The sequence below is a fragment of the Toxorhynchites rutilus genome, chromosome 3 (assembly GCF_029784135.1).
Source record: "Toxorhynchites rutilus septentrionalis strain SRP chromosome 3, ASM2978413v1, whole genome shotgun sequence".
Taxonomy (NCBI): domain Eukaryota; kingdom Metazoa; phylum Arthropoda; class Insecta; order Diptera; family Culicidae; genus Toxorhynchites; species Toxorhynchites rutilus.
Window position 1 is genome coordinate 121242314 of NC_073746.1, and position 12333 is coordinate 121254646.

A 12333-nucleotide genomic window follows, 5' to 3' on the forward strand; every position below is an offset into this window, starting at 1 on the left:
AAGTTCACAAGACCAGGAGCGTCAAATATATCTCAGAACGTTCTGTTTCAGCTTGGTGCGAACGACGGCTTTGAAAGTTTTAATACGGCGAATACTTTTTATCTGTTCCGTAAGGTTGTTGTACAACTTGGTTCCTAGATAGGTAAACCTTTTCTTCCCTAGTTCCGTGTTTGATCTCATTACAGCAAAATTTCCGGCTTGTCTGGTTACTCGTGTCAAATTACCTCTTCGTAAAACTGTATTATGATGTAATGAAGGGTCACTGATGATTTTTTGCATTTGTTCCAAGATTTGCAATTCATGAAGTGCCTTTATTGGAAGCAGCGAATCATTTATGTTTGAGTACAAGTTAGCGGTGGGATACAAGAACGGTTTCCGCAGAACAACTTTTAAGCATCGGTTTTGTAGAACTTGCAACTCTCGTATATTTGATTTGCTAGCAGAACCCCAGTTTGCCACGAGATACTGCAGTCGGGAATGAACTAATCCAAAATACATGTTTTTTAGGCATAATTGTGGCATAAACGGTGAAATTTTCCGTAACAAACCGCACAAGGAGCCAACTTTCCTTTTCAAAGAATTGATATGTGCAGTCCATCGCATAGTGCAATCTAAGATTAGTCCTAAGAACTCGTACTGAGAGACTTCTTCCAAATCATGGCCATGAATCGTGATCGGAGTATGATCAGGAATACTTCTCCTAGGATTTAGGGACAATACATTTTCGTTGAAGAACTCCAACAATGTTTCCAGGTCTTCATTGATATGATTACGGATAGTTCCAGTATCTGTACCGGGATAAAAGACAGCGGTGTCATCGGCAAAGAGTCGCAATTTACCATGAAGCTTCAGTTTTGCTATGTCGTTAATGAAGAGCAAAAATAATATAGGGCCCAAATTGCTTCCTTGCGGTACTCCAGTTGAGAAGTGTCGTAACGTGCTACAGCAATCTCCAATTGTTACAAATTGACAACGGTTTGTAAGATAGCTTTCCAATAAATTCCCGACATTCCCTCTCATACCATATGCTTCCATCTTCTAAATAAGTAGCTGACGATCCATCGTATCGAAAGCTTTTTTTAAATCGATGAATAAGGCTCCAACATGTTTTTTTATTATCTAAAGCCTCATAAATCTCTTCAACTAGTTCATTACACGCTGTCAACGTACTAGAACCTTGCCTAAACCCATATCGGTGGTTGTATAATATACGATTATGAGTGATGAATTCCACAATCCTGAACACAATAAGTTTTTCTAGTATTTTATCCATTATAGATAATGTGGATATAGGTCTGTAATTATTCATGTTCTTCGGATCACCTGACTTATAGATGGGCACTACACGAGCAATTTTAAGGCAGCCCGGGAATTGGCCAATATATGACCAGCCCGGGAATTGGTATATAATCTAGTCCGCCCTGTAATCTGTAAAATATATTGGTAATCCGTTTCAGTATTAGTCTGTTTACTAAAATTTTGGGAAAAATCATCGTAGATAATTTTTTTCAAGGTTGTAACGCTCGATATTATATGAGGGGCTTAGAATGAAAGGGGTGTAAATGATTTGATCGATTTCTCTACATCGACTCTCTCTTTGGGTCATAACTTAGCTGCAAATACATTCCCAGCTGTATGTACCAACGTGGAAAATAGGTCAGAACCTAATCTATTCTATGGCAAACTTAAATTGGAAAGTTTTTGCAGTTGAGTTATTAACTAAATAAAAAGTTGATGAAGGGAAAGTGATCAAGTCACTTACACCCCTTGCATTCTGAGCCCCTCATATAATATATCATCGATATATTAGGCTGTCAAAAAAGTCCTGCGGTTTTTTTTTGAATTTTCATTTGTTCATAAAATTAGTTACAATCATCTGTTTTAAGTCAAATATGCGTCGTTTTGTTCGATGACTTGTTCCCAAAGAGATGCCAACTTCATAATACCCCTGTTATAGAAGTTTGCTTCCTTATTGGCAAAAAACTTGGATAGCCAATTTTCACAGGCCTCTTTTGTGGCTAATTTCTGACTACCTAGCTCGTTCGCCATGGACAAAAACAGGTGGTAGTCACTTGGTGCAAGGTCCGGACTATACGGCGGATGCAAAAGAACCTCCCATCCGAGCTCCCGGAGCTTCTGGCGCGTCACCAAAGAAGTGTGTGGCCTGGCGTTGTCCTGATAGAAGACAATGCGGCCTCTGTTTATCAATGATGGCCTCTTCTTCATGAGTGCTACCTTCAAGCGGTCCAGTTGTTGGCAGTACAGGTCCGAATTGAGCGTTTGGCCATAGGGAAGCAGCTCATAATAGATTATTCCTTGACAATCCCACCAAACACACAGCAGAACCTTCCTGGCCGTTAATGAGGGCTTGGCCACCGTCTGAGCCGCTCCAGCGGGCTTCGACCACGACCGTTTGCGCTTCACGTTGTCGTAAGTGACCCACTTTTCATCGCCAGTCACCATCCGCTTCAGAAACGGGTCGATTTTGTTGCGATTCAGCAGCGATTCACATACGTCGATACGGTTAAAGATGTTTTTTGCGTCAACGTGTGTGGCACCCATACATCGAGCTTCTTTGTGAATCCAAGCTTCTTCAAATGGTTAATAACGGTTTGATGACTTATCCCCAGCTCTTGGCGATGCTACGGCTGCTACTATGCCGGTCTTTCTCGGCTAATTCAGCGATTTTGTCGTAATTTTCGACGACAGGCCTTCCGGAGCGTGGCGCATCTTCGACGACCTCTACACCAGAACGAAAACGTTGAAACCATCGTTGTGCGGTGGAAATGGAAACTGTATCGGGTCCATAAACTGCACAAATTTTATTGCCAGCTTGAGATGCATTTTTGCCTTTGTCATAGTAGTACTGTAAAATATGTCGGATTTTCTCTTTATTTTGCTCCATATTTGCGACACTATAACTCACGAACGACTTAACCAAACAAAATACTGTCAATTAGTCAATAACGACGCCGGGTACGTTCTTACAGTCACCAGAGGAAGAGGAAGGGAAAGAACGTTAGTATGATATTCGTCGCCCGAGAGCCAGAAGGGTCGCCTCTATAGCGTGGTTCCCTAGCGAATGTCATGGAAATGATGGTTGTTAGTGGGGGGAGGTATGAATCAAGATTCACTGTGGTGAGTGATGGGATAATGTAAATAGGCTGAAAATAACGTAACCTGAAAATTGATACGCTCTTTATCGAACTCTCATCACGATTGCGAAAGAATTATCATTCGGAAACCTGAGAAGGTAACCGCGAAAAATCTTCAAAAATCCAACCGACGATATATTTCGTTAATCATCACGCGTACACTTTATCAAACTCCAATTGCGACTGTGATGTTATCTATGCAGTTGTCGGTTGATTTCCTGAGAAGATAATCTTATAGCTTTTTCAATAGCGAGCTGCGGAAGGTATCCAATAGGATATATTCTGTTATTCATTGCACGTACTCTCTATAGGTCTCCAATCGCGACGATGGAAGAATTAGAAAGGGATAAAAAATTCAAGAATTCAATAATTAAAGAAAAAGAATTAAAGAATTCAATAATTAAAGAATCATAGGTTCAAAGAATTAAAGAATGAAATCATCAAAGGATTATAGAATTGAAGAATTAAATTTTTAAATTAAAAACTAACCAAGTTCATGTAATCGCGCTGCGAATGCCTTTAGATAACCGCTACAACTCCTCTAATTCAAACCAAACCAGCGATATAATCCTTAACTTATCGATATATATAAACAGATTTCTGTCTGTCTGTCTGATTCTTATGGACTCGGGAACTACTGAACCGATCGACATAAAAAATGGTATGAAGGGGTTTTTGGGGTAATCTGTCATGGTCAGGAGAGCATTTTGTAAAACTCGTAAAACTCGAACTCTAATTTGTTTCACACGAAATGAATAGTTCTAACTCCATAAAGTTCTTGAAACCGGTATGCTACCAATAATTCACAGATGATGAAGAGCAAAGCTGTTCAATGCTAGCATTCATACCAATACTGAAACGATGACGTGGTTTAGGTCTAAAAAGATTTATGTTATGGAGAACCTATGGGGAATGATGGTTCGACGGAGTTATGCTGATGATCATCAATTTTCAACGGTTGATGAGCTGAAGACTGCTATTCGTCAGTCGTGTTATGATGTTGATCTGGCAACACACAAAACATGATACAAAGTACACCTAATCATATCTTTCAAGTAATCAACCGTTCTGGCGGCATATTTTTTCTCATACAAACAAATTTATTTTACTCTACATATGCTCAATCGAAGCGTCTCAAAACGAAAGCGTCAACCTCTCTTTGCACACCAGCTTTTCATTGCCGTTGATTTGGCCGGTTTGCAAATTCGAGCTATATTTCTATCGCAACTTTCACTGTTTTCCCGAAAGATCTGAATCAACTGCGAACGCCAACAAATAGCTACAGTTGTTATTGTATGCAAATGCATTTATGTGAATGCACCCCGTCACAATTTCCAGTGGAAAGTGAATGGGAAAAGCTGCGGTGGCTTGCTGGAAAATCAGTTCGCTGGGGCAGAAAAAAGTAAAGTTGATCGGAAACTCTAAAACACGTCTAGGTTAGTTCAATGTACAGTGAGGCCCGGGATCAGGAAAAGGCCCATGAACGTATTGGAGTCAACTTATTTTGTTCGGCTCGACGTGTCTTTCGACGCATACAGGAAATCAGTTCAAGTTTTCCGTGTTTTTACCTCTCACAAGTTGTTTTTTTTTCATTCCAAACGTTTACACCTTTCAGTGTCAACACATAATTCACTGTATGGTTACGTGAATTGGAATATTACAAAATATTCAGTTAAACGATTGCAAAACAATAAATCTATAACAGTTTCATGATACTAGCTTTCCTTATTTCTCTCAATTACGTATAAACTCTGTTAATTCTGTTTCATAAATTTCCTGAAATACCAAAACAGTCCTACTGCACTATTTCTACCTTCACACGCTTATGTTTAACTTTTTTTTCCTATTTCAGCGATGTATGGCTGTATCCAATCCCGATTTCAGACAGTGATATTGACTACTGGCTTTCATATAACTTTGTCTGTGGACATTAAATTTGAACCTCACTTTGCTGACCGCACCTGAACGTGTCAATTTTTTAATTTTTATTTCTCTATCTATTCGATCGCATTCACCACGTTAAGTAACCTACGAAAGGCTTTCTCATGTGGTCGGTAGCGAAATGTTGTGGTTTTTGTCATTATGTGGTCACTTCTCTCCCGTTCGTGCGCATTGCTAAATAGTCGATCCTGCAATAAATTTACTATTTCGATTCCAGTCCGATATGATCGTTTAAACATGTTTTACTTTTGAATATAGCTCCGGATTATTTATCCAGATTTTTTTTTATTTATTAAAATAAAATAAACATTCTAGAATGAATGTATTCCCAGATAATCTCTAAATAAATGACCCAAATGGGCAAGTTGCACCATTCGTTCGCTATTTTGATTCTAGCCTTACTTTAGAGAAGGGTCTAAGCAAAGATTGCTTGAAAATTTTCAAAAAAAATAAACCTCTCTGAAACGGTTGGTTCAATTGAATTAGTGACTTCTACAATGTTCTAGGTTATTATTGGGATTATGTGGAGAAAGTATGCACTTATAAAAAATGTTTTATGTTTATTTTATTTTGAAAATAACACTTAAAACTCAATTTTCTCAAAAAAGGTGTTTTTGATTTTTTGATACTTTGCAGCAGACAACTAATGATGTTTTCGTACAGTGTGCCAAAATGGAAAACCAGCAAACCAGCTAAATAGCAAACCCAATTAACCTCATCAACCTGCTCTCATTTGGTTTCTAGAACGTTCCTGTAAGACCTTCTCATACAGAGATATTTCAGTTTGAATTAAAAATTAACACTTCGTCTTTTATATACTATATATATAAAAATGGATTTATGTCTGTCTGTCTGATTCTTATGGACTCGGAAACTACTGAACCGATCGACATGAAAGTTGGTACGTAGGGGGCCGGGGAAGGTTTTCATGATAGTTCGAGACCTCCCCCTCTCTAAGGGGCGGGGTTGCCATACAAATGAAACACAAATGTCTACATTACTCGAGAATTAATCAAGCAAATGCAACCATCTGAATGTTTTAGGGTGCAATAAATGATTCTATGTATCTAACCATATCCTCCCTCCTCTCTTAGGGGGTGCCATACAAATGAAACACGAATTCTGCATTACTCGAGAATTAATCAAGGAAACGAAATTAAGTATATGCAGATTCAGACACTCCACCCCCTCTCTAAGGGGAGGCTGCCATACAAATGAAACACAAATTTCTGCATTACTCGAGAATTAATCAAGCAAACGAAACCAAATTTCAACGGTTTACACGGAGGTTTTAGGGCGCGATAAATGTTTTCATGGTGGTTAGACACTCCACCCCCTTTCTAAGGAGGAGCTGCCATACAAATGAAAGACAAATTTCTGCATGACTCGAAAACTAATCAAGAAAATACAAAATTTGGCATGCGAAGGTTTTAGGGGACACAAAACGTTTCTATGGTGAATAGAGACACCTCCCGTCTCTCTGAGGTGGGGGGGGGGGTGATGTTTGCTGCCATACAAATGAAGCATGCATTTCCGCATAATTCAAGAACTAATAAAGCAAACGGATCTAAATTTGGCATGTGGAGGTTTCATGGGGAAGAAACATTTCTAATGTGGTTCGACACTCCTCCGCCTCTCTAAGGGGGTCTCCCATACCAATGAAACACAAATTTCTGCATAACTCGAGAACTAATCAAGCAAACGAAACCAAATTTGGCATGTGGAGGTGGTTGAGAAATCTTGAACGAGAATTGTGTCTGAAAATAATCTGATATTATAATGATAAGTTTTGATAGAAGTACTAGGATTTTTTTAGTAAAAGGTAAATTCATCGGAGTCGATTACAAGATCTATCAATGAGCAGTTCTGCGATTGGACTCATGAACATGCGCTTAGTACCGTTTTGTCTCATATTCCGAACGGTCTCAAATTCCGAACACTTCATTTTTAATTGTAAATTTACTACAGTTAAATGTTATAAATAATTAAATAATGGAACATTCTTTGAGGTATAAGTCACATTTTATCATCATTTACAGGCATTGATACAGCCTATAATTTATAATATTAAACATTTACAAAAAAGTGACAGTCAAAACCAAAGATAAAATGCTTGCGTTAGCAAATTTCGTAAAAAACAAGCATCTTGAATTTTTCTGCTTTTGTAGTTGTTTCAACTTTTTTGTTTACTTTTGTTTTGTTGTTAACTGCTAGAAAAAGTAAGAATCTACAATAAATAGATGAAAAAAATGATATTTTATGCAGAAATCTTCATTAAAATTGGTATTGAAATAGTGTTCGGAATTTGAATCAAGTTTCTATGCATGATTCAAATTCCGAACACTTTATTTTAAATGTAAATTTACTGGACTTTAATGTAATAAATAATCGAATAATGACAGCCTTGACATTTTTTGGGATATAGGCTTCATTTTAGCATCATTTACAGGTGTCGATACAGTCTATAATTTATAATATCAAGCATTTACAACAGAGTGACAGTCGAATGAATTCGGCTCTGTTACAGCTGAATTGCTAAATGAGCCTAATAAAATAAACTGTTGGGATAAAAAAAAACAAAGTGACAGTCAAAACCAATGAAAAATGTTTGCGTTAGCAAATTCCGTAAAAGACAAGCAACGTTAATTATTAAGTTTTTGTAGTTTTTTCAACTTATTTGTTAGCTGTTTTCATGTTAAGTGCTAGAAAAGTAAGAATCTACAATGAATGGTTAAAAAAATGGTATTTTATGCAGAAATATTTATTAAAATTAGTATTGAAGTAGTGTTCGGAATTTTAATTGAGTTTCGACGTATAATTCAAATTCCGAACACATCATTTTTAAATAAAAATTTACTGAACTTTAATGTTATAAATAATTGCATAATGAAAACCCAGACATTCTTTGGTTTATAGGCTTCATTTAAAAATAGTTTACAGGTTTACATTGATACTGCCTATAATTAATAGTACTAAGCATTTACAAAAAAAAGTGACTATCAAAGCCAGTGATAAAACGTTTGCATTAGCAAATTCCGTAGAAAACAAGGATTGTTAATTTCGCAATTTTTATAGTTGTTTTAACTATTTAGTTTGCTGTTTTCATGTTCGTTCGGTAAGAATCTCGTTACGAATCTACTATAAATTGTTAAAAAAATCTTTTATACTTCTTTCTTTTCTTATCTTTTATACTTTTATCTTTTATTCAAATTCCGGACAGAAAATGTTTAAACACACTATTTTCAGGCAAATACAGCGATGGTTCATAAGTTGCGGTACAAGGACAATCCAATTCTAGGGGAACAATATAAAATACAATTTGTTATAAAATACAAAATTCAAAGCATAAAATACAATTTGTTAACAAATAATTTCAAGCTCTTTTCTTGCCAAACGCAGGTCGCAGGCGCAAACCAACGAGAGTAAAATTAATTTTCTTAGTCAGGTTTTCAACTAAAACCACAATAACAAAACCGGGGTCCTGAAGTAATAGGTCGGACTCGATTATATACTGATTCGATTTGATGATGGTTTTCCGATTTCATTTTTTTTCCTAAAATGACTTTTTTCAAAAAATCATAACTTTTGAACTACTGGACCGATTCAGATGATCGACATATCAACTTAAAGCCAGTTGGGTGGTCTTTTTTGAAAAGATAATACACCTGCAAAAATAACTTGAATTTTTGTTATCACAATACGTATTTGTTTTTTATAGTTTTCATGATCTCGGGGCCAAGGGCACAAAAGGATAAAAAACACATCTCTGATTTTTGTTATGTTTTGTACTAAAACATTCGGCCGACGCAGTTAGTGATGTCTAAATTTTTCATTTATTCGATTATCGATTAATCGTTGGGACATTTTCCAATATTCGATTCATTCGAATAATTGTTTTTCAAAATTCGATTAATCGAGCGAATATTTATTTCTTATAATAATCACGTATCACGTTGTCAGGAACTTCGGAAAAGCAAGAAGACAGTCAAGAACGAGAAGGACATGTTAAGAAAACGGAAAAAACTGAGAAACTGGTACCGGATGACACTGTAAAGACTTTGATGGAGGGCATCAAGCGAAAATGCGTTCAATTTTACACTCAAGGCTCCATCGATTAACTTTTATTTTGATTTTTGAAGTAAATATATGTATAAAACTACCCTAAAATTTGGGTTTGATTCTAAACATTATAAGAAAATTGGCATGACATTTTCGGTGTCGCAAGGCAGGTAGCTCAACGTAAACAATTGCACCCTGGTAAACGTGTAAACTTCCATTACATCAAGTGATATGGTATTTCTCGTCTTGACGATCATAGTGCACTGACCTGCAACATGCTTTGGTCGTCAAAACACTCTGACAAACTATTTAGCATCAAAGAGTGAAGAATTTGTTTTGTCGTTTGTTGCACGTCGTTTGGTGGTAATGTTGCAATAGTCGTCATAGTAACCCAAATATATGCGGTGACGGTGACAAATTGCAGCTCTGGTTGGCTTGTCAGTTCAATAGGGGTTCAGTTTGTACGTCACTTACGTGGTCTGATCAATAGTCTGAGAGTTTTCTAGATAATTTGTATGCAGCAAATCCAGTCCTGTGTTGAACTACAGATGCCATAAATAATTACCCATACAATATAGAATTATTTGCTAACATTGGAATCATAACTTGAGACTAGCCCGATGTAAGGGAATATGGTGATGGGCCTGATTCTCGAATACACTTTACGGTGGAAACGAAATAAACGGCACGCCATTGAACTACGTTTTACGGGTTAGTGAAGTGTCGAAGATAATGATGAGTTTTCAGGCAGAATGAGCACTTTTCAAATAAAAAATTATTAATGAAAATTAACTTCTTCGTATCAAACTGGTATTCAATGTGAGTGGAAAACTTTGTTTTCTTCATGTGATATAATAATCTCATACAAAAATTTCATCTGAAGATAATTTGATATTAGGCTGTCAAAAAAGTCCTGCGGTATTTTTTTTGAATTTTCATTTGTTCATAAAATTAGTTACAATCATCTGTTTTAAGTAAAATATGCGCCGTTTTCTTCGATGACTTGTTCCCAACGAGATGCCAACTTCATAATACTCCTGTTATAGAAGCTCGCTTCCTTATTGGCAAAAAACTCGGATAGCCAATTTTCACAGGCCTCTTTTGTGGCTAACTTCTGACTACCTAGCTCGTTCGCCATGGACAAAAACAGGTGGTAGTCACTTCGTGCAAGGTCCGGACTATACGGCGGATGCAAAAGAACCTCCCATCCGAGCTCTCGGAGCTTCTGGCGCGTCATCAAAGAAGTGTGTGGCCTGGCGTTGTCCTGATGGAAGACAATGCAGCCTCTGTTTATCAAAGATGGCCTCTTCTTCATGAGTGCTACCTTCAAGCGGTCCAGTTGTTGGCAGTACAGGTCCGAATTGAGCGTTTGGCCATAGGGAAGCAGCTCATAATAGATTATTCCTTGACAATCCCACACAGCACACACAGCAGAACCTTCCTGGCCGTTAATGAGGGCTTGGCCACCGTCTGAGCCGCTTCAGCGGGCTTCAACCACGACCGTTTGCGCTTCACGTTGTCGTAAGTGACCCACTTTTCATCGCCAGTCACCATCCGCTTCAGAAACGGGTCGATTTTGTTGCGATTCAGCAACGATTCACATGCGTCGATACGGTCAGAGATGTGTTTTTTTGCGTCAACGTGTGTGGCATCCATACGTCGAGCTTCTTTGTGAATCCAAGCTTCTTCAAATGGTTAATAACGATTTGATGACTTATCCCCAGCTCTTGGCCGATGCTACGGCTGCTACTTTGCCGGTCTTTCTCGGCTAATTCAGCGATTTTGTCGCAATTTTCGACGACAGGCCTTCCGGAGCGTGGCGCATCTTCGACGAGCTCTACACCAGAACGAAAACGTTGAAACCATCGTTGTGCGGTGGAAATGGAAACTGTATCGGATCCATAAACTGCACAAATTTTATTGGCAGCTTGAGATGCATTTTTGCCTTTGTCATAGTAGTACTGTAAAATATGTCGGATTTTCTCTTTTTTTTGCTCCATATTTGCGACACTATAACTCACGAACGACTTAACCAAACAAAACACTGTCAAGGACTATATTATAGCGCGCAAAAATACCTTTTCAACAAGCTATAGTATGACTCGATACAATGAATACAACTAGAACTACGCGCTTATAACGACACCTCGCGGAAATACCGCAGGACTTTTTTGACAGCCTAATATTATAATGATAAGTTTAGTGGGAAACTAATCTCGTATCCAGATGTCGACACCGTACCGTTGCCATCGCGAATACGTTTCATTCCGTTTCCACCGTGAAGTGTATTCGAAGTGTATTCGAGAATCAGGCCCGATATCTCTGATAGCACAGCTAAATCTCTGCAGATTGAATCTCTCCACACACTGGTTCTATTTCACAGTTAATTAGGTGGAAATGCAAACATTGTGCACATCGAATTGGTCAATAAAAATATTAAAACACAAATAGAAATAACACAGCACAGAAAGATAATAAGTAGTTGGCTTGACAATGATAATTTCAGATTTAGGTCTTCATGAAGTGGTTGATTTCCCGTATTTCCCTGTATTAAAACGCACTCGATTCAGTTATTTTCTATTCTTCTACGAATTTATTTGTATTGACAATTGTTTTGTATGGTGCAAATCAACTCTTCCGCACGGGTGCAAAAGCTTCACTCGTTTTAATGTGCCATAATTATTTTTCGAATTGAAATTGTCTAGCAGTCAAAATGACTTGCTTGGGCAATCTAGTGTTGAAAACATCTTAGAAAGCGTAAGATATTGAAAGCTTGAGATATTTATATTTTAGTATCCAATGAATGATGATTTGCATTGCAAATATATATGAGAAAATAAGATGAAATGATTCATCTCTCGAAGAAGTGAAGTGATATTGTATCAAAGCGGTATACCAAACCGTGAAGAAATTCCTGTGAACCATTTACGTTACAATGACACGCTTTCGTTCATCAAAGTTCGTCGCTTGATAAATTGTACGATCAAGCGCAATGGAGACACGGTAACCGGTCAAATGTATTCTTGCTAAACTTTCACCTGTCAACAGCACTATTGAATGACTATTTAACCTCTGTTTCTGGTTTGCCACTTTCGTAAATTACATCATATCCGCGTGGTGATGTTATTATAAGATCATTGCCCAGCAAACGGATGACTAGGTTAACTTAACGCTCAGA

At 37.5% G+C, this 12333-nt stretch overlaps 1 protein-coding gene across 4 annotated transcripts in view; it reads left to right on the forward strand.

The window, feature by feature from the left end:
• Nucleotides 1-12333, forward strand: part of LOC129776625 (chitin deacetylase 1) — a 33062-nt gene that overhangs the window by 13721 nt on the left and 7008 nt on the right. The window lies entirely within an intron of this gene.